The sequence below is a fragment of the Hippopotamus amphibius genome, chromosome 3 (assembly GCF_030028045.1).
Source record: "Hippopotamus amphibius kiboko isolate mHipAmp2 chromosome 3, mHipAmp2.hap2, whole genome shotgun sequence".
NCBI lineage: Eukaryota > Metazoa > Chordata > Mammalia > Artiodactyla > Hippopotamidae > Hippopotamus > Hippopotamus amphibius.
Genome location: NC_080188.1, coordinates 166528242 through 166548522, shown reverse-complemented (window position 1 = coordinate 166548522; position 20281 = coordinate 166528242). Strand labels below are relative to the sequence as shown.

General features: G+C 43.2%; 1 protein-coding gene across 1 annotated transcript in view; it reads left to right on the top strand.

Annotated features, from left to right (window-relative positions):
- The first annotated feature begins 1636 nt into the window (after window positions 1-1636).
- The window catches only part of C3H1orf21 (chromosome 3 C1orf21 homolog), a 225589-nt gene continuing 206944 nt past the window's right edge, over window positions 1637-20281 (top strand). Inside the window, exon 1 of the mRNA XM_057728999.1 lies at window positions 1637-1959. The gene's annotated coding sequence lies outside the window, so the exon portion shown is untranslated. The remainder of the gene's footprint in view (window positions 1960-20281) is intronic.

Genomic DNA, 20281 nt, shown 5'->3' with positions numbered 1-20281 from the left:
TGCAAAGTTTTTTTATATGCATTGCCACCTCATTTTATTTTCCTTTTATTTTGACAACATGCCTATGAGATTGGAACTGTTATCATCAATCCCATTTTACAGATGAACAAAGGAAGGCTGAAGAAAATGAAACAAGTCACCTAAGGTAACAGAGGTGGTGGCCGGCAGTGCCTGACTGGAATCCTAATTAGCTTACCAGCCCTTCTAAACCACTCCTCTTCAGGAGACTAGACTACAGAGTTAAGGTTCCAAAGAGAAAAATAAACTAGAATATGGATAATTTGAAAAATGGAATACAAGAGAGTTTCAAAAACAATGTGATACCAGCCTTCCAAATTAAAAAAGTGAGACCTCTGGAAACCGCCCCCCACCCCCCGCCCCGAAAAGGTCGACTTGCTAGCCATTATGGGTGGGTTATTAACTCATTTCATTAAACTAAATTATGAATTTGCTTTTCAATTAAGTGTTTCATCACTGTCACAGCTCTGATGTGTCCTTTCCTGTTTTCCAACTTCATCTCAGCCCACTGTGAGAAATGATTCGGTTTGTGTGTAATCCACGGGCCGCAGGGAGGATCTTTTGCCCCTATTGTTTTCTTGGGTGTCCTCACTCTGAAGGCCTGGCATTCCTCACGTGTCTAGGGCCGTGCAGAAGCGCGGGGAAGCCACACAAAAGACATCCAACCACTATCAACGTTGCAAGATCAATTCAGGGCGCACACGAAACACCCAATATGACCAGAAAAAGGAGAAAAAATACCTTCTCCCAGAAGGTGAGAAATTGTTGACCTCTTGTGAGTGTCCACAAAAAAACTGAGCAGGTAAAGTGGTGGGCGGCGACCTCTGTGGATCCCCAATCATCCCAAACGCGCCTGGTAGGCGCGGCCTCCGCCCTTTAGTCCCAAGAGGCCAGGAGGGGCAAAGCGGGGGTGCAGGGCGCGAAGTCTCAGGCGGTGTCTCCTTCCCCTCCCCAGTGCAGCTTCTGCCCAGTGGCCGACGCTTCATTCATCTTGCAGGCGCCGCGGCTCCAGGGCAGGGTGGAGGCGGCTTGGTTGGCGGGGCAGGGGCCGGGGGCGCCAGGCCGCGCCCGCCGGTCCAGCGACGGGAGGGGCCGCGCGGCGCGCGGAGGATGCCCGGCCTTTCCTCCCTCCGCTTCCAGCAGGCGCAGCCCCGCGGCTGGGCCCAAGGTTTCCCGCAGAGCTGGGCCGTCCCGGCCTCCGAGCGGCCCCGTGGCTTCCACGCCACCGCCCGGGTGTCAGGCCCAGGACGCAGCTTTCCCGCCGCGTCTCCCTTCCCGCTGGCCGGCCGGCGCGGGGTGCGCGCGCGCACACACACCCACACCCACACACACCCACGCCCCATCTCACCCTCCTTCCCTCTCTGCAGCCCTGGCAGCCCCGCTCGCCTGGTCCCTCTCTCCCGGGAGCGCGGAGCCCCCGCGGCCTCCGCAGGCCCCTCCCGGGGGCGAGGCGGGGAGCGGGACGCGCGCGGGAGCCGGGCGCGGGGAGGGGCCGGCGGTGGGGGCGTGTCTGGCTGCCCCCGCCCCTCGAGTGAGCGACTGGGCGAGGAGGTCCCCTCCCTCCCTCCGCGTCCCTCCTTCCCGGCCCCCTCCCTCGCCCGCTCCCCGCCAGCTCCGGCTCGCTCCCTGCCCACTCCCGGGGGGACGCTCCGCGCCGCGGCCGCCGCGGCCGCCGCTTCTTTCACAGTTTAGTTGGGAGCCGCGCGCCGCGCTCAGTTACTGGAGAGCTGGCCGCGCGCCGCCGCCTCCCGCACGCACGCACGCGGGCCGGGCCTCGGGGGCTTCGGCTCTTACTCCCGGCGGCCGGGAGGAGGGGGAGACCCGGACTCGGTGTGGGGAGGAGGAGGAAGAGGAGGAGGAGGGAGGAAGAAAACCAGCCGGGAGGACTGGGGCGGGGGGCGGGAGGCTTGCCACCTTCAGCCCCCCCCGCGAGCGCCCAAGGTAAGCGTGAGCCCCCCGCGGCCCGGGGCGGGGGTGGGAGTGTTGGCGGCGCAGCCCGCCCCGGCTCGGCTCCCGGGCGCGCCCGGGTGGGCTGCGAGGGAGGCCTGCGGGGTGCCTGCCGCGCGGCGGGGATGGGAGCCGCGGTCGCGGCGCTGCCGGCGCGCGGCCCGGCCCCGGGCTGCCGCTGCTGCCGCCGCCGCCGCCGCCGTCGCTGCGGGGCTGGCGGGGACGGAAGCTGGGGTGGGGGGAGCTGCTGGGGGCGTCTGCTGGCCGGGGCGGAGGGGCTGGGATGCGGTTGGGGCTGCTGACGACTTTCGTCACATTGAGGCCTGGGTGGCTGGGGTTCGACACCCCTCCCTTCCCACCCGCACCCCCCGCCGCCCTCAGCCTTTCCTGCTCCTCTCGAGCTTTGCCTGTAGCCGCCGCACTTTGCAAGCTAGAGCTTGAAAGAAAAAACAGAATTCAGAATCCTTGGCGAAATCTGCGAGTCTCTTCTCCCGCCCCGACTGCTGGATGTGTTTGTGTGGGTGCTGTGATCCCCGGGATTTCTGAAGTTTTGACCTCTTGGGGGTGACTTGTCTCGGTGCAGCGGTTTGCCCACCTCGATGTATTTATTATTCGTGCCCATGCGAGGCAGCCGGAGGGTGCTTGGTTATTGTACTGGGGAAAGGTTTCACTCCCCTCTGCAGGCAGTTCGCGAAGTGCGGCCGCCGCAGCTGCCTCTGTTCTGCTGCTTGATGTCCTTCGCCTATCTTTCACCCTGCCCCCCACCCCCTCCTCGGATGGATTTTTTTTTTTCCACTTACTGTTTGTGTGAGAGAAGCCCCTGGGCTTGGAGCCTTTCATCTCCCATTCATCCCTCTTCTAAACCTCTGAATTGGCTCAGGCACGATGGTGAAAATTGGGGTGGCTTTCTCTGCTCCGAGTTGCACAGTGAAAGATAAAAATATGTGCACATAAACACGTATTAATTCTGGGAGATGACAAGCGCGGTTTGCGATAGAAGTGCTTGTTTTCCAGTAGGAAGTTGACGACCTATGTATGAGGTATCTCCCATCGCATGTGGGGTAGGAAAATTGTTTTAAAATAGATAGTTGTGCCGTGGCTGGAAGACAGCCCTAAGTTCAGCTATTGGAGCAAGTCTGAAAGTGATACACCCTGGTCACCCAGAACTTCAGTAAAGACACACATGCTCTGACTCAGAGTTTGGGAGGGGGACTGACACACCATAAATTCCATGTAATACCTTTTTTTTTTTTTAAAATAAGGAAACATTTGGGCTGTTTGGGGAAGTGACACGTTCATTACACAGACAGATATTATGAACACTTCCTTACTTCACGGGTTGGGCTCACCTTCTACCTAATGAGAATAACCTTTCAGTTGGTAGAACTGGGATGTACCAGGGTAGAAAAAAATTATGGGTAGAGCAGGCTGGGGCTACTCTAGTTTTCTGGGGGGGAGAAGGTGATGTTTTTGAAGAGTGTTTAAGTCCAAGGTGCTCAATTTGGGGGTTTCCTCCCCCTTTTCATACTTCTAGAGCTGGATTGCAGAATCAATAGAACATGTTCTGTGTTGGCAGTTTGGAAATGCAATTGATCAGATGTGGAAGTTAATTTAGACTTGAGTATTTTTCTTTTGCTGCTTATAAAATAGGAAGTGCTGGTGATAGGACAGTTGAGTGTATTTATTTCTGCATTAAACCAGTGCTGGGACTAGCAGTTCATGGATCAGAAATGCAGCATTGAAATGTACCCGTCCCTAGTGTTTCCTGCTGTGCAGACTGGGTTCGGGGAGCAGCTCCGGAGGGCTACTGGGAAAAGCGACAAAGACAAGAGAACTCGGCACTTGGATGAGCAGATGCCTGTGCAGAGTGGGGTGCTTCTGTTGTCGAGCTTATCTCCATTCAGGCATTCTTCCAGAGAAAAACTGGCCTCGGTTGGTAGGGAGGTCTTATATCCAGTGTTAAAAGTTCATCCTAGAAGGACCGTGAGGTTCTAGCATCCCTCTTCAGCTGACTCAGTTTCAGTGGTCGAGACAGCTGATAATTTTGTTTTCTTGGCTAGTAATTTACCTTTACTGTCTCGCCCCTGATCTCGCTTTATTGTCTAGCATGGATTTCTGGAAATTAATAAGCCACTATGTGAAGTGCTTTGAGCTTCTTGAAGAATCACGGGGTATAGATCAAAAGCTTGTTCATTAATTGGCACTATTTGCTGTAACTGATGCAGAAACTCTCCCCAGGAGGAAGGTGGTGTGTCCCATTGTGAGTATCATATCCAGGATGGTGGTACTTCAGTGCTGTGTTGGATTTTTGACCATGCAAGACTTGACTCTCATATCCCGAGCAGCTCGTTCTAGGCTCCTTGTGGCCCCTTTCTACTAGCTATTTTCTGTCAGGGAATGAGAAACCCCAAGTTGGATAGAGAGAGACAGTTATGGCACCTCCCATTAGAACAAGAGAGAGCAGGAGACCCTTCACAGAGGGTCCTGAGCTGATAAATTCAGCTTTCACGTGAACTCATCAATAGAATTTGGAGCCCTGTGAGGCATAAGCAAGTGCATTTTTGGCCATCTAATGTTCCTTTTTTGAAATTTTAGAAGACTTGGAGCTTGGGAGAAGTAAAAGTGATTAATTAGGCTCTCGTTAAAACATGAAAGGCAGATTGCAATAGATCAATAAAATACTTAGAAAACTGAGAAGACAGGGAAACAGCCTGGGTGCAGGGAGAATTGCTACTCTGAAACTATTTTAAAACTGGTGACAGTTGTGACTTTAACAGATCATAATTCAAGAGCTTATCTGAAGTGACATGTAAATTATATACATACATATATTTAAAGTAGGCAATTATTTAGCTTGACTCCCTCAGTTCTGAAGTTTAATTTTACAAGTTACAATTGCAACAAGAAACAACTTGACATGCTGTGGTTATGCAATCAGGACAAGCGTGGTTACACGTAAACTGGGCTAGGATGAACTTGGAAATGAACACACAGCAAACGTCTGCAGTCACCGGGTATGAAGAAGTCTCTTTCCCTTTTTTTTTTTAAATTCAGTGTGTTCCTGGAAAATGCATTTCCTAGGTTGTAGGCTAGTCACATGATGTCAAGATTGCTTTCTCTCTGTACTTGTGAGAGGAGATGCAGCTGCCCCAATCTGAGTGGAAACTGAGAAGATGAACTGACTGAACCAGGTAGTTAGAGGCAGACTGTTTCGCTCATCTCCGCAACCCCATTGACGGCTGGTATACCACCTTGCACTTGGAAGTCACTCAATGAATGATTGAATTGAATGGAATTTACCTAATTAGTTCAGATCTGTAATGTGTCAAAAACCTCCTTGGAAATACATTAGATGTGGATTTCTGTTTTAATAAATCAATAGGCTAATTTATCAAGAGCTCCATATTATGCCTCAGGTAGGGTTTTTAAATGTTGAAAAGTATTGGATAGGAAAGTAAACATATCAAGCGTAATGTCTTCTCCAATTACTGGAATTTCTAGTTCGGGGCATCTTGATTTGGAATATATATAATATCTGTATTTGACAGGTATATTTGTTCACTCCTGATTATGACTCTGGTCTTTATCTTTTTTTGGTCCAAGGGGCTCGGTGAATAACAAGTGCTTCATTGCTAGTAGGGTGCTTTATGGTTTTCAAGGTTCTTTCATATACCCTTGTCTTACTTGACATTGTGCTGCGGCCATAGCGCTCAGGGTTTTCCATGCTGGGATCTCTCCCGGAATGTGCCTGCATGAGGAGTGGAAGAGAAGTCCTGGGGAAGCTCAGGTAGCTCCACCTCTTGGTTTACTGGATTTTCCCAAGGGAGGCAGTAATTGTTATCCATTGCGGCTCCCTCTAAAATAACTTAAGCAAAGTTGAGACCTGTCTCACGCAGCAAGCATACTCAGCCTGCCAGCATTCATTTTGTTGGCTCTGCCCCTACATCTGTTCGCTTTCCTTGGGCTGCCTTTTACCTTGCTCCTTTGCCAAATGTCCGTTTCACCTACCTATCCTTTCTGAAGCATTTCCATGTTTTTCTGTCCCCAGATTTTCATCCAGAGGCCCTCCTGCTTCTTCTCCCACCACCTTCCTTTTGCCTGCAAGACTTGGGTTGTGTGTGTCTGTGTGATCTTTTCCAGTACTTTAAACCACATCTCCAGGCCCACTTTCCCTCTGACTCCTCCCACTTCTCTGCTCAAGTATCGACTTTCCACTTCTAGCTGCTTCTCCTTTCTACCCTCAGGGCCCCTCTACCTTGACCTACTTTGCCCCACACACCTCCCTTATTCCTTTCACCCACTTCTCTCCATCAAGCCCTCACATCCTCCAGCACTTGCCTGCCTCCGCCTGTTTCACAGGCTCACGCCATCTTAGCAGATGTGTTTACAGCATTCATGAGTTGAAGTCCACATACATGCTTTGTACCTTGTAGAAAAAATGGAGTTAGAACACCCCCAATCTTTCTGCCTTTGTTTTCACTTTTGATTCCACAATATTTTTGACTTTTAAAGGCTCTTAAGCCCTTAAATGATAGCTGAAGCACTTTGCTTCTTCACTTCACTTAGCAATTACATCCTATGTTGGATAATAGATAAAGGAATATCTAGGTGCTTATTGTTATTTTTAAATATTGGACAACATATCTTGAGAAGCATTTCAGAAATGTTCATAATGGCACCATTGAAAGGCTTTTCTGTACACCAAAATCTACTTGCTAATCACAGAAGTAGAATGGTTTGTTTAATTTCATCCTCATCACCTTATTTTTTTCCCTCCTTTGGTTAAATAAATGTTGGTTAAATGAATGTTGGTTAAATAAATATTACAGTAACTTGAACCAAATTTTTTCTCATTTGTTGTGGTTTTACTGCTCTCCATGAAACTTTTATAAGCTCATTAGATACATTTATACCAAGCCAGGATTCTTTAGCTAAGACCTAACATTGTTGCCTTCCTTAATAAATTTGTAACCTATGTTGGCCCTATCAGTAGGGTCAGTGGGAGAAAAAGTATTAAACTAAGGACTACTACTGGAAAAACACAGCCTATTGACTCATTGCATACACGAACTTGGATTGGTCTTTTTATAAAACTGTACTTCAAAAGTAGATCCAGCACTAGTTATGCAATATCCTGAGTGCTCCAGGGCTTTTGGAAGAAGGTGCTTTAAAGCAGAAGAGGGAGAATGGTTTTTAAGAAAGAATTCCCTTTCTTTAATGAATCTCTGTTTTATTTGAGTGCAGTGGATATTGCAGTAGTTTCAGTTCATTGTTAAACCATATATTAAGGACATTTTCCACCTTACTTGGTGACTTACGGTTTTCCCTGCCTGAACAGGGTGAGGAGGGAGAATGAGAAGTTGGTAGTCTTTGCTGGAGTGGGGAAACATTTTTCATACCCATCATCACAGTTGCTGGTAGAGCAGGTGAGACCCACTCAACAATCTAAGAGATGTAGTGCGTATCATCACAGGCACACCTGAAAGCTTCTCCCTGAACCCCAAAGTTGCCAAGGAGGCCTACACGTGGTTGTTTACAGTGCAGGGGAACCTCTGTATTAACACTACAGTTTCTTTCAGGAGAGGATTGAAAGGGCAGATGTAGAGGAAAGAGGTGCTGCACGCTGCCAGGCTGAGGTTTGCAGAGAACTTTTCAAAGACACAGATAATTAATACATGCCAAGGGGTGACTTCAGCAGTTCTATCTGAAAGTTCTGCCAAAAGCAATTTTCCTAAGATAATTTTGTAACAGTTCTTACAATTAAAAGGTTATAAAGGAATAAGCAACGTATATCTCATTCTGTGTCTCAGGCAGATACTATTACCATTTTGAGGAAGGAAGTAAGAATCCAGGAACCTCTTTGAGTTGTTTAATATTTACTGAAAATTCAGATGTTCTGGTTTCTGTGCCAGGAATTCACGGCAATCTAGGTACAGCTCCCCAAACAAACTTTCTGCTTACCCTTGGAGCCCACTACAATGCTACCCTCCTCCCCCCAGCCTTGGGCTTTCCTCCCTCTGCTGCTTCTCTTGAGGTCCAAGCCATTTCTCGAGTCTCAATTCAAATCCATTCTCCTCCAGGGAGCTTCTTCTCTGACCAGACTGGTTTCTCCCTTGGCTTCCATGAACTCCTGTAACACTTATTTATTTGATGTTTATTTTATTTCATTATTAGTTTTGATCTTCATGTGTGTGTGTTTGTCACCCCACTGAATTATCAGCTCTTCTATCATGCCCACTGGGCCTTAAGAGTATAACATGCTGAATAAGTAGCTGTTGATTGACTGACAGCTGGTCATTGGTCTGAAGCTGAGAATTGTTCTCTGTGAAGACCTTGCTCTCATTTAAAACTCTTTAACCAAATGAGGAAGTGAAGTTACTCAGGGATGAGAAAAGATAATGGGAATTTTTTAATTCCTTTGCTGGCCAAGGTTAAAGCATCTAATCTCTCTTACTCACTTAGATAATATGTTAAACAAACATTTACTTTTGTTGATGATACTTTGTGTCATCTCTGTGCCTGGCACTGGAGAGATGCTGGAGGTACAGATAAGAAGGCCTGGCCCTGACTTTGTGGACTTCTCAAGACAAGCATGAGAATTGACATGCAAGCACATGGTACATGGAGAAGAGTCAAGGTGCTTTGGAAGTTGAGAGGAGAAAGCAGCCAACTCTGTCCAGAGGTAGGCTGACCGGGCACCCTGTCTCCATGGGACAGTCCTGGTCTGTGCCCATTGTTCAACATAGTTATAAATGCACTTCCTGTGCCCTCAGAAGTGTCCCAGTTTGGACAATAAATTGTAAGATTCCCCAACACAGAGAAGTCATGGAAGGCTTCACAGAGAAGGAGCTATTTGGGATGACACTCGAAAGCTACACAAGGGTCCCCTAGGGTATTGTTTTCATTTCTAGAAGTATTGGGGGACCAACATTGGTTTGCTAACCATTTTTTTCTCATTTTGCTATGGATTTATAGACTAGTTCACAGACCGGCACCTGGGGATAAAGGGATTTGGGGACAGATACGTAGAACATTCCAGGCAGAGGACACCGTGATGTGGAGAAACGTGGATGTGGGTTGTTGTGGCTGGAGTTTCTGCATCTCTTGCAGCATGATGGAAGGTGAGACTGATGGACTATGCAAGGCTTCAGAGTGCAGAGTTAGGACTCATTGCCCAAAATAAGATGCATTGAGACATTTACCAATAGAGGAGAGACATAATTTGCATGATAGATGGTTCCTTTGTGAGTGTGGGTAAAAGACTGGAGGGGAACAGAGAGTGTCCCCAGACACCTACCGCACAACTGGGGCTCAGCACATATTTGCTGAATGAATGAATGAATGAATGAAGGAGTTTTTGAATATGTGGTAGTTGAAGCTACATGGTTTTGCATGAGATTGCCGAGGGAAAGGACATAGGAGAAAAACATTGAACCGTGAGTTCCAGGGAACACCAACTTTTATGGGCTGTGGATGGAAAGGATAGTGAAAGAGACTGAAAAGTGCAGACTCCTCATCAAGGCAAGAGAACCAGGCAGATGGTATCAGGAAGAGAGGATGGATCAAGAATTGGTGTCACACGAAGAAGTAAAATAGCGTTGAAGAGTTTTTCTCAGAATTTGTAATTCTGTTATTAAAAAGAAGTGGAAATATTTACCTTATGGGAGATATCCAGATATAGGTACTTAATGCTATAGTATTATTATATTCATGCTGCATGCAAAGCTTGAAGTTTTATCACCTCGTTAGTTTTATATGTTGGGATTCTGAGGTTTGCCTTATATAATTTATGCCAGTACCTGGTGTAGTAAAAATTTGAGGCCACATTTTGGGAGGATGATGAAATAAGATGATATTTAGTCATTGTGAATTTCTGAGTGTGCGTAGTGATTTATAGAGGGGTTAAAATACTTGAGTGTTTACATTCTACCAGATGAGGAGCCATCTATAGTAAGGACACCTTAGGTAACAACATTGTTGCAAAGGGTGGCTAGTTGCAGAAGACAAGCTGAGTAGCAACGTCATCAAAAGGTTTGTGGTAGCAATAGAATCTCTTGTTGCAGAGTGGATTGTTACTTGTCCTCAGCCTCCACTGACAGACCAGGGTGGAGGTGGGTGCAACATCATAATGCATGGCAAAGAGCAGGGGCTTTGGATTCAGCACATTTTATCCCATTTCCACCACCTCCTAACTCTAGCTTTGCGATCTTGAATATCAGTGGTAAGAGTCGATGATAGTGATAATAAAAGCTAACATGTGTTGAGTGCTTATTCTGCATTGTCTTTAATGTTTGCAACAACCTTATGAAGAACCTATGACTATTACCTCTATAGGTGAGGAAGAACTGAGGGTTAGGGTCTCTAGGACCTTGACTAAGGTCTTTGTAGCTAAAAAGTGGTGGTGCTGAGACTGGAATCCAGGCTCTCTGACTCTAAAGTCAGGCTTTTAATTCTCAACTCCTGGGCATTTCTATTTTCTGCCCTTCCCACCACACATACACATTACCTTCCTCTCACCTACCACTTCTTTTTGAAGCAAATCACAGACATTTTGTCATCTTATCTGTACATACTAGATTATATTTCTAAATAATAGAAGCTTTTTTCTTTTAATATAACCACAATATCATTATTATTCCTAGAAATTTTTTAATAATAATTTCTTAATATCAAATATCCAATTAGTAATCAAATTTTCCTGGTGGGGCTATACATTTTTTTTAGTGTTTTATTTTTATATATATATATATTTTTAAAGTCAGTTTAGAATTATCAGTAGATTTTTAAAAAATTATTTATTTATTTATTTATTTGGCTGCATTGGGTCTTCATTGCTGTGCACAGGCTTTCTCTAGTTGTGGTGAGTGGGGGCTACTCTTCATTGCAGTGAGCAGGCTTCTCATTGTGGTGGCTTCTCTAATGGCAGAGCATGGGCTCTAGACGCATGGGCTTCAGTAGTTGTGGCTTGTGGGCTCTAGAGTACAGGCTCAGTAGTTGTGGCACACGGGGTTAGTTGCTCTGCGGCATGTGAGAGTCTCCTGCACCAGGGATAGAACCCATGTGCCCTGCATTGACAGGCGGACTCCCAACCACTGCACCACCAGGGCATACATTTTTTTAATGATTAATTTGTTTCATTCAGAATCCAAATAATTTTCCCTCTTGAGAGATGCATCTGTCTTTCTTTATAGGCTTCCTTTCTCTATTTTTCCCTCTTCTTTTTCTTCCCTACCAGTTTATTTATTAAACAAACAGTGATTTATCCATAGGAGTCCCTGCATTCTGCAGTTTGCTGATTGCATCTTCTTTCTTAGTGTTCTTTACTATATTCTCTGGTTTCTTATATTTCCTGTAGTTTGATCTAGACTGGAAGCTTGATCAGGTAGCTTGACCAGAGTACCTCATAGAGCGTTGTTCGGTACTTCCTCTTACATCACATCAGGAGGCATGCATGCCTTCTTGTTTCTTTATCTGTGAAGTTAAGACTAATTGGTAGATTTCGGTGTTGTCAGCCTGATCTTTCCATTATAAAGCTTCCTCAGGCCCTTCAAAAATCACTTTGGTCATTGCTTAAATATATTATTTTAAAGCAGTTGAAAAATGATGATACTCTGTCATCCCTTCTGCTTTGTTAGCTGGAGTTTTTCTATCAAGAAGGAATTTAACCACATCAATTATTTCGTTGCCTCAAGGTATAGTTTATATAGGAAAATTAGTGCTCAGTTTTATGTCCTCTATTTTAAATAATGTTCAGAATTATGAGTTGATTTTCTAGACCATTGAGGTTTTTTTCTTTTTAAACTATGGTTATGAACTCATAGATTTTAACACAATTCATGTGTTTGTAAGTCGTTTGCAATTTTTTCTTTTGAAGTTCAAATTATCTTTGGCCCATTTGAGACTCTTTAAATTGACACCTGAATCCTTTTAACATGACTATATTGATCTGTGAGAACATCCTTACTTTGTGGTATAACAAGATATTTCAGATTTATCTAGTACTTTTCCTGTCCCAGATCTTTTTGTTGATAAATGGTATTTAGATACCACAATATGGGTGTTAGGAGTTATCATTGTCTCTGGGCTGGTCATTGTTCCTAGGTCTGTTCAAATGAACAAAGAAAGAAATATGTATATATATCTAGCTACTGAGATTATGGATATATATATATATGCACTTGTGTATGGATATGTTTTTGTATATACATGGTGTATGTATGACATATATATACATATATGCATATTGTTTCTATTTAATGTAAGCAAACATATCTCTATTTTTTCCCTTTTAGAAAAAAGGTAGCATACTACAGCTATGCACCTTGCTTTTTGCACTTAGTGGTATTTTTCAGAGATCACTCTGGAGCTGTGTATAAACATTTCTCAGTGCCTTTTAAAACTGCAGAGACTCCATTGTGTAACTATATCAAACTTTATTCGTTTGGATATATAGTTATTTTCAGTCTTTTTCTCTTAACATGGTAGTGGGAATGTTTTTGGTGGTGGGGGTTTATTTGCAAATCTAACATAAAGCTGGAACAGAAACATTGTTTTTCCTTAACTAAATGGACAGCTGAATGAACAGTGTTGCAGTGAATAGCCTTGTGAATATTTATATACCTATTCTTGCCAGTTAAGATAGGTTCCTAGAAGTGGGATTGCTGAGTCAAAGGATAAATAGATTTGCAGTTTTGTTAGATACTGCCAAAGTCCTTTCTGTGGGTACTATACAATTTTGCATTCCCACCAGCAGGTACTACGAGTGCCTTCTTACCCCACAGTCTTACCAGTAGACATGTTGTAAAAAACCTTTGGGTCTTTGCCATTTAAATGGTGAGAAATGATACTCTAGTGTAATTTTAATTTGCATCTCTTTTATTATGAGCTAGCTTGAGTTCCTTTTCATGTGCTTTGGGGTCATTTGCATTTATTTTTCTGTGAACTGTCTCTTCATATTTTTTGCCCATTGTTGTAGGATTTTAGGTCTTTTTTCCCCTTTATTTATGCAACTTTTTATATCCCATGGATATTATATACTAGGGATATTATCCCCAATATTTGACAATTTTCCCCCAGTTTATCATTTGCCTTTTTCCTCTGACTATAGTTTTTTAAATGTACATTTTTCCTCTTGATTTAGTCAGTTATATCAGTCTCTTTATTGCTGCTTGGATTTGAATCATGATGTGGAAAAACTTTTCTTCTAGATTGTAGAGCAGCACTAACCAGTGAAAACATAATAGGAACCACATATGTAAATTTTTAGGAGCCACAATAAAAAAAAGTAAAAAGAAAGACGTGAAATTAATGTAATAATATATTTTATTTAATCCCGTATATCAAAAATATTATTTCAACAAGTAATCAGCATTTTTAATTACTAATGAGATATTTACATTTTTTTCATGCTAAATTTTTGAGGACTGATGTGTGTTTTATACTGTAGCACATCTCAATATGGTCACTAAATTTTCATTGTAAATACTTAAATCTTTATTTAGACTTCGTAAAATTTACAGTTGAAAAAGTAAACTCACGTAACCAAGTTGTTCCAAGTATACATAAAAGTTTTCTAGTAACTGAGCTGTCAGTTTTTAAATTTCAACTTAAATTATTTAAAATAAATGAAAAAAAAAATAAAATAAATGAAAACTGCAAATTCAGCTCCAAGCCACATTTCAGGTGCTTGGTAGTCACGTGTGGACAGTGACTACCATTTTGGACAGCACAGTTATAGGATAGTCACCCAAATTTTCTTTTAGTACCATGTGGTTTTATCATTTAACATTTAAATCTGTGACCATTGGAATTCGTTTAGGTGTATGTTATGGGGAATGGGTCCAATTTTCTCTCTTTTTTTTTAACTTGGCTATTTGGAAATCACAAACCACTTACTTATTAAAAAGTTCATCTTTTCCCCACTGATTTGGGATGTGCCCCTATCCTATACTTAAGTGCTATAAGTAATTAATTAGCTATATTTCTACATTTTCTTTTCTCTTCCATTGGTTTGTCCCTTCATGTTCCAGTACTCTACTGTTTTCATCGTAGAGGCAGTATAAATATGTTTTAACATTAAAACTATGTTGAGATAACATTTCACACCTAGCAGATTGGTGACATCAAGCATTGGGCAAGAATGCGGAGCAGAGGGGATACACATACAATGGTGGTGACAGAATAAATTGGTATAAGATTTTTTAAAGAAGTTTGGAATGCCTTGTGAAATGGTCCCCTGACCCCCTTAGCCTGCAAGGTAGCAGAGCAGATCCAAGCCTGGAGTGGGGACAGTTTTGTCTAATAACTTCAGTCTGCCATTCTGAGGTCATCATTTTCTATGTAAGTCGGGCTGTGAAAAAGGTGGGGAAGCATTGCCTTAGAGAAACTTACACACGTGCAGGAATGCTCGTAGCAACCCTATTCATAACAGCAAAACACTGGAAACAACCTTTATGTCAATCAACAGGATACTGAAAAAAGAAATTGTGGTACATGTATGATAAACAGTCGTGAAAGTAACCTACAGCTGTGTGTGTGGACAAGGATGAATCTCACAAGCATAGCATTGAGTGGAAAAGCAAGGTAGAAGAATAATACGGTGTGATTCCGTTTATGTAAAATTCAGGAAATGCTAACCCAAAGCAATATATTGTTTAAGGATTGACTAAAGACAAGCTAGGGAACTAGTAACATAAAATGCAGGAAGACAGTGGTTACTTCTGGAGTCAAAGGGGAGGATGTGATTAGGAAGGGCTATGCACAAAACTTCCAAGGTCTGTAGCTAGGTACACAGACATCCATTTTGTTTTTATTCATTAAATTGTACTTGTGTTATGTGATTCTTTCATAGCAGAACAGGAGCAAAACAACAACAAAACTCCAGACTCAGGAATAGGCTAACCAAGACTCAAATAATTAAATTTATGCTCAAGAAAAACTTCTGTTAGATGAGAAACACTTGGCTCTTTCCACCTCTTAATTAGTGACATTGGTTTTTTTAATTGGCTGGCAGAACAGTTGACGTTTGCTTTTTTCAGCGTCCGGGTCAGGGAGCAAGAAATCTGTTCTTGTGTGTTGTACACTCATGAGTGACTGTCACATTATCAGGTACAACTATAGGCAGAGGCATGAGTGTTTTGACACAAGCAATTTTTTGGTACCAAGCAATTATTTTGGGTACCTTTTTTGCAAAATATCATTAGCCAGTTTTATTTTATTTTTATTAATTTTTATTGACTGAGTTGGGTCTTTGTTGCTGCGTGGGCTTTCTCTAGGGGCTACTCTTTGTTGTGGTGCGTGGGCTTCTCATTGCAGTGGCTTCTCTTGTTGTGGAGCATGGGCTCTAGGCGCACGAGCTTCAGTAGCTGCGGCACATGGGCTCAATAGTTGTGGCTCGCGGGCTCTAGAGCACAGGCTCAGTAGTTGTGAAGGCTTAGCACAGGCTTAGTTGCTCCGTGGCATGTGGGGTCTTCCCGGACCAGGGCTCGAACCCGTGTCCCCTGCATTGGCAGGTGGGTCCTTAACCACTGCGCCACCAGGGAAGTCCTATAGCCAGTTTTAAACTTCACTCAAGGAGAGAAGATTTTAGAAAAGACATCATGAATAGCGTACATTTACCAACATATGCTATATACCAGCTGCAACATGTATATTAACTCATTTAATCTAGATAATAGTCCCATAGTAAGCCACACGGGGAACACATGTTGTCAGAAAGTCAACACAGGAAATACATGGTGGGATTATCATGAAAGCTTGTCTGGCCCCAAATCCCATGTTCCCAACTTCTATTCCAGAATATGTTTTTAAGAACTTCAGGAACTAATCTGTCCTTTGCTCAGTGGAGGCCCATGCCAGAAAGCTAGTATTTCTAGAGTAGGAAATCCTTGAATCTAGTGTGGCAGTCCTTCACAATGTCTGTGAATTTTTAACATCAGTTTTAAGTTTGCTTGTCTTCAATAGCATTAAGCTGCTGATCTCAACCCCTCTGTGTGATAGGTCCTCTCATAGACTTGATGGCCTTAAAGAATTTGATTGACTGGGCAGTGGGAGACCTGCCAGGGTTTCTGTTGGTTTTCTGATTTGAAGGCTTTCCTAATTTTTCATGATGAGCCTGAACCCCAAAACCTCTCTTGACCATGCCTGTGCAGAACCTTTCCTGCCTGTTTCCCCTTCTGGCTTTAAGATTATATGTATCTATTTCTCTAGAGACACAGAGGTAGAGAACAAACATATGGACATCAAGTGGGGAAAGCAGGGAGTGTTGGGGGAGAATAAAAAAAAAAAAGATTATATGTATTTCTCAAACTTGTCAAAATTTTAAAATCTTTTTTCCCCCCTTGGTTCTCCAAGAATTACCTTGTGTATCCCAAATTGTGATATCAGCAAATGAAATTTATTCCTGGTCTTTTATCTGAGTTGTTATTTGGCATATTATTATCAGACCCAGCACTAATCATTGTTATTATGCTTTGAAGTTACATCATGTTTAGCGTCAAAGTTCCCTCTTTCCTACCCCTTCTTTCCACTGGTATTTTCAGGAGAGAACACAGCTGATGAAGGGGATAGGGTGGGAAGGAGCATTCAAATGAGCATTTGGTTGCTAGGTAACCTGGCTTACTCAGGATTTGTGACTTCCTAAAGTTATGTAGAAATTAGATGCAGAGCTATTTGGAATCTCTGTCCAAAGGCACATTCCTCTTTAGATTCGTGTGCGTTCAGTTTGGAGCTGACTGTGGCTTCTAAATCTACACAGCCTCTTTCTCTGGGGGCTATTAGACTTGCAGTTTCAATGGAATGTGTGTGGCAAAAAACATTTTTTTTTTAATACAAATGAGAAGGTCAGTGTACAAGGAAAGGTGATGAATCCCCATCACATCTTGTAATCTGTGGATGTGTGCATGCTTTTCTGAGCCATGGGAGGATAGTTTTTATAGTGATACTGAAGCCATCCTTGTATCTTCCTTCTATTCTCATTATACTTGAGCTTCCATCAAGTTTGCTTTAGGTTTTAATGTCAAGAAATATACTTGCCCTTTGTATAATCTCAAACAAGAGTTATATGGTATTCTGTGTGAAGATAAAATCCCTTGTATGTGTTTTGATATTTCACTTTTTAAAAAGCATAATCTCTAAGATTAACAAAGTTAAAAAGGAGCCAAATAGAATTAAACTCCTATGATTAGCAAGGAAGTAAAATGGGTATGTCCAGAAAATGAAATGCTTGTGAGATTTATACTGGTTTTTTGCTATTTGGTTAGATCCTATAATAATGATTTTTGAGGGCTCTTCTTTGACTCTTAGATGTTGTCAGTCACAAAGGTGGGATTAGAGTGAGGGTAAGGGAGTAATGGCCTTGGGAGAGAATAAAAAGAAGCAGTGGTATTTATGATCAAGTGTTGTTCTTTGGAAAATAACATTTATATTAGAACTTGTAGCAGGTTACTTGTTAAGTGGCAGAGGATCAGAATTATGAGGGAAATTCAGTTCAGATCGCACTGCTTGTCCTCTCCACACAGCCTGAAGATAACCTTGTAATTTACAGAAACACATTCAGACTGTATTTTTCTGATTGCTCCTTTAAAGGACTATTCCGGAAGGACTTGAGCTTCTCACTCTGTTACATTGTGCTTTAATGGGCCAGCTGTGTGCATATGAAAGAGTACGGGAAACTTGGAGAGGCTGTGTTCTAAATTTGGATGCATTCGTGAGGTGAAGTGGGTTTTTTCCTCCTTTCTACACTGCCCCCCGCCCCACCCAGTTTCTCTGTGGAACTGAGTTTTCACTGTGGAACTAACTGTGGCAGTAAGTTTACATGTCTAAAATGAGTGGGAAAAAATTAAATAGGTACCTAAGTGGTATTTCCCATAATTGAATGACTCTACCTACATTTGGTAACATTTAATATGAAAAACTCAGAAAATCTCTCAGGTGAGATTTTCTTTCTAAGCTGCACAGAACTTTCCCCACGGGTCACATCCAGTGTTCTGCCACCTCCACTTAGTGCCATGAATGCATCTGTTAAACCAGTGCACGCACGGTAGTTCAGAAATCCACAAACACCGTTTTCTCCCTGAAGTAAATAAAATACATCGTTTGGGGTTATTTTGATGGCTCTAATAAATCTCTGGCCTGCTTACCTTTGAAGTATATTGCCATTTTTTTAGGGTGGGAGGTGGGGCTGGGGCATTTAAGGAAATATACCAGATCTGTAGCAAATCATTCATGATGGCAAATGAACATTGTATTTGACATGGCCATTTATCTTTTTTATGAAGTGTAAAGATGTCTAAAATAAAAAGTTATGTTTCTTCCTTGCACTGATAAGTCATGATAAGGCCGTGATGAAGTCATGAAGAAGAAGACTCAGGGTCTGGTTTTTGTACTACGTGGGCACAGGGATTCTAGAGTGATAGAGTGATACTGCGCAGGGCCCTGTGGGGCTCCTGGGCACAAAGCCTGTCTGTGTCCCCTATTTCTTTGATTACAGGAAACAGCCTTCGTTCAGCCTCCATGACCTTTCCCGAGTTCCAGTGGGCAGATTCAAGCAGTTGTTAATTAGGGAAGGGAGGGGACACGAGACCTGGGAGAAACAGGCAAGAGGCAGGGTCCCGTTTCCCCATCAACAATATACACAGCAATATCTTTGAGCTATTTTGCAGATGTTGAAACCCCCTCCAGGTAGGAGAAGTTAACGATTAATGGTGGGATGCTGCCCACAAGCACGTAGACCCCAGATCAGTTGGGCTTGAAGGGTGATGATGTGGACTCCTCCTTACCTCACCACCCACCCATCAGAAGAATGCGGGACTCTTACTGCCTTGATCCTTATCGCCTGCCCCTGACCACCAGCCCTGACCACTATACCCCTGACCGCTATAAGACCTCTCCCTATTCCCCAGGGAGGGGTGGGGCACAGTGTTGACAGTGTTAGTTTGCTGTGGCCCCCTTTGCCTGGCAGAGTAATAAAGCTATTCCTTTCTATTCCTCCACAGTTCTGTCTCTGTATTTCTATTGGGCATCCGTGAACAGAGGCCAGGTTTTTTTCCAGCAACAATAGCAGATGTGCTAAGGGGTATCAGGTGAGGAAGGGAGCCATAAGCTTCCACTGTCAGGGTTTAGAAACCATCCAGTGGGCCAAAGGGAGTCAGGGTTCTCGTTTTCACTGTTTACCACACTGGCTCTACCTTTTTCACCTATGGTCAACACAAGAAAAAAGCAGCTGGAGAATTGATAACTCAATGCTGTTAACACTGAGATGGGGCAGCTAAGAATGAGAAACATGTCCTAAGTCAAAATTGTAGACATTCAGTATTTCCTTGTTGGGTAGGTAGATGGCTCAGTGCTCTTGGTAACATGTGAGAATCGCGCTATTAAAACTGGAAAATGTGTGTTAATATTGTAACGGTGCAGTCTGGAATGCTTTATTTTTGTTGGTGGTGGTTTATTTGCAAATCAAACATAAAGCCTGAACTGAAACGTTACTTTTCATTAACTAGACAGACAGCCAAATGAAGAGAGAAGGTGAGTAAATTTATTCTACGGCAGCAGAAGCCCTGGGTATGGAGGGTTTGTGCTTGTTGGCAAACCCTGATCCCAAATAGACTTCTGTGTCTCAACAGGGGGACCCATTGTATAGGTGAGAAAACACGGCTCTACCGGGCTTTTTATTGTCTGGAGTTTTAAAAATTCATCATTCATTATATTGAATCCAGCTCAACAAAGGGTTATTATTTGGGTCATTGGCTAGGGCCTGGAACTTTGCCACACTGAGCTATAGGTTAAAATGTTTATCAACAAAGAGGAATTTTTGTCTGTGTTAGGTATTTGTGAGGAATGAGAAATTCCTGATAAGCGCTAAGAAATAGGAACAGTCACTGAACTGCTAAATAGATAGAATGTGAAGGCACATCCTCCTGAAGCCTTTACCATCCTTTGGGGATAGTCTGACCTTTGAAAAAGCTGTTGTGGTCAGATTTCACCACCTTTTCTCTTGTATCCCAATCTGATGAAGTCTCATGCATAACAAAAAATAGCAAATTAGGGTCCTTTTATTTAATTCTGACAATGCCCCACCAGAAAATTTTAGAACAAAGTTGTTCCTTAGTCATAGGGCTATTCTCACAGTGACCTAATGGGTTTGAATGTCAGCGGTCTTTCAGTACTAGACTACCAAGAGTTATTTCAGCTGAGAAGGTGAGATATGGGTAGTTTCCATCTATTCAGCACTTTTTTTTCCCATTCTTACTCAATTTTCAAAGAAAGTTTCCTTTGGTGTTTGTAGTGCTGGGATGACCTCAGGCCAGCAGTTGGCTAA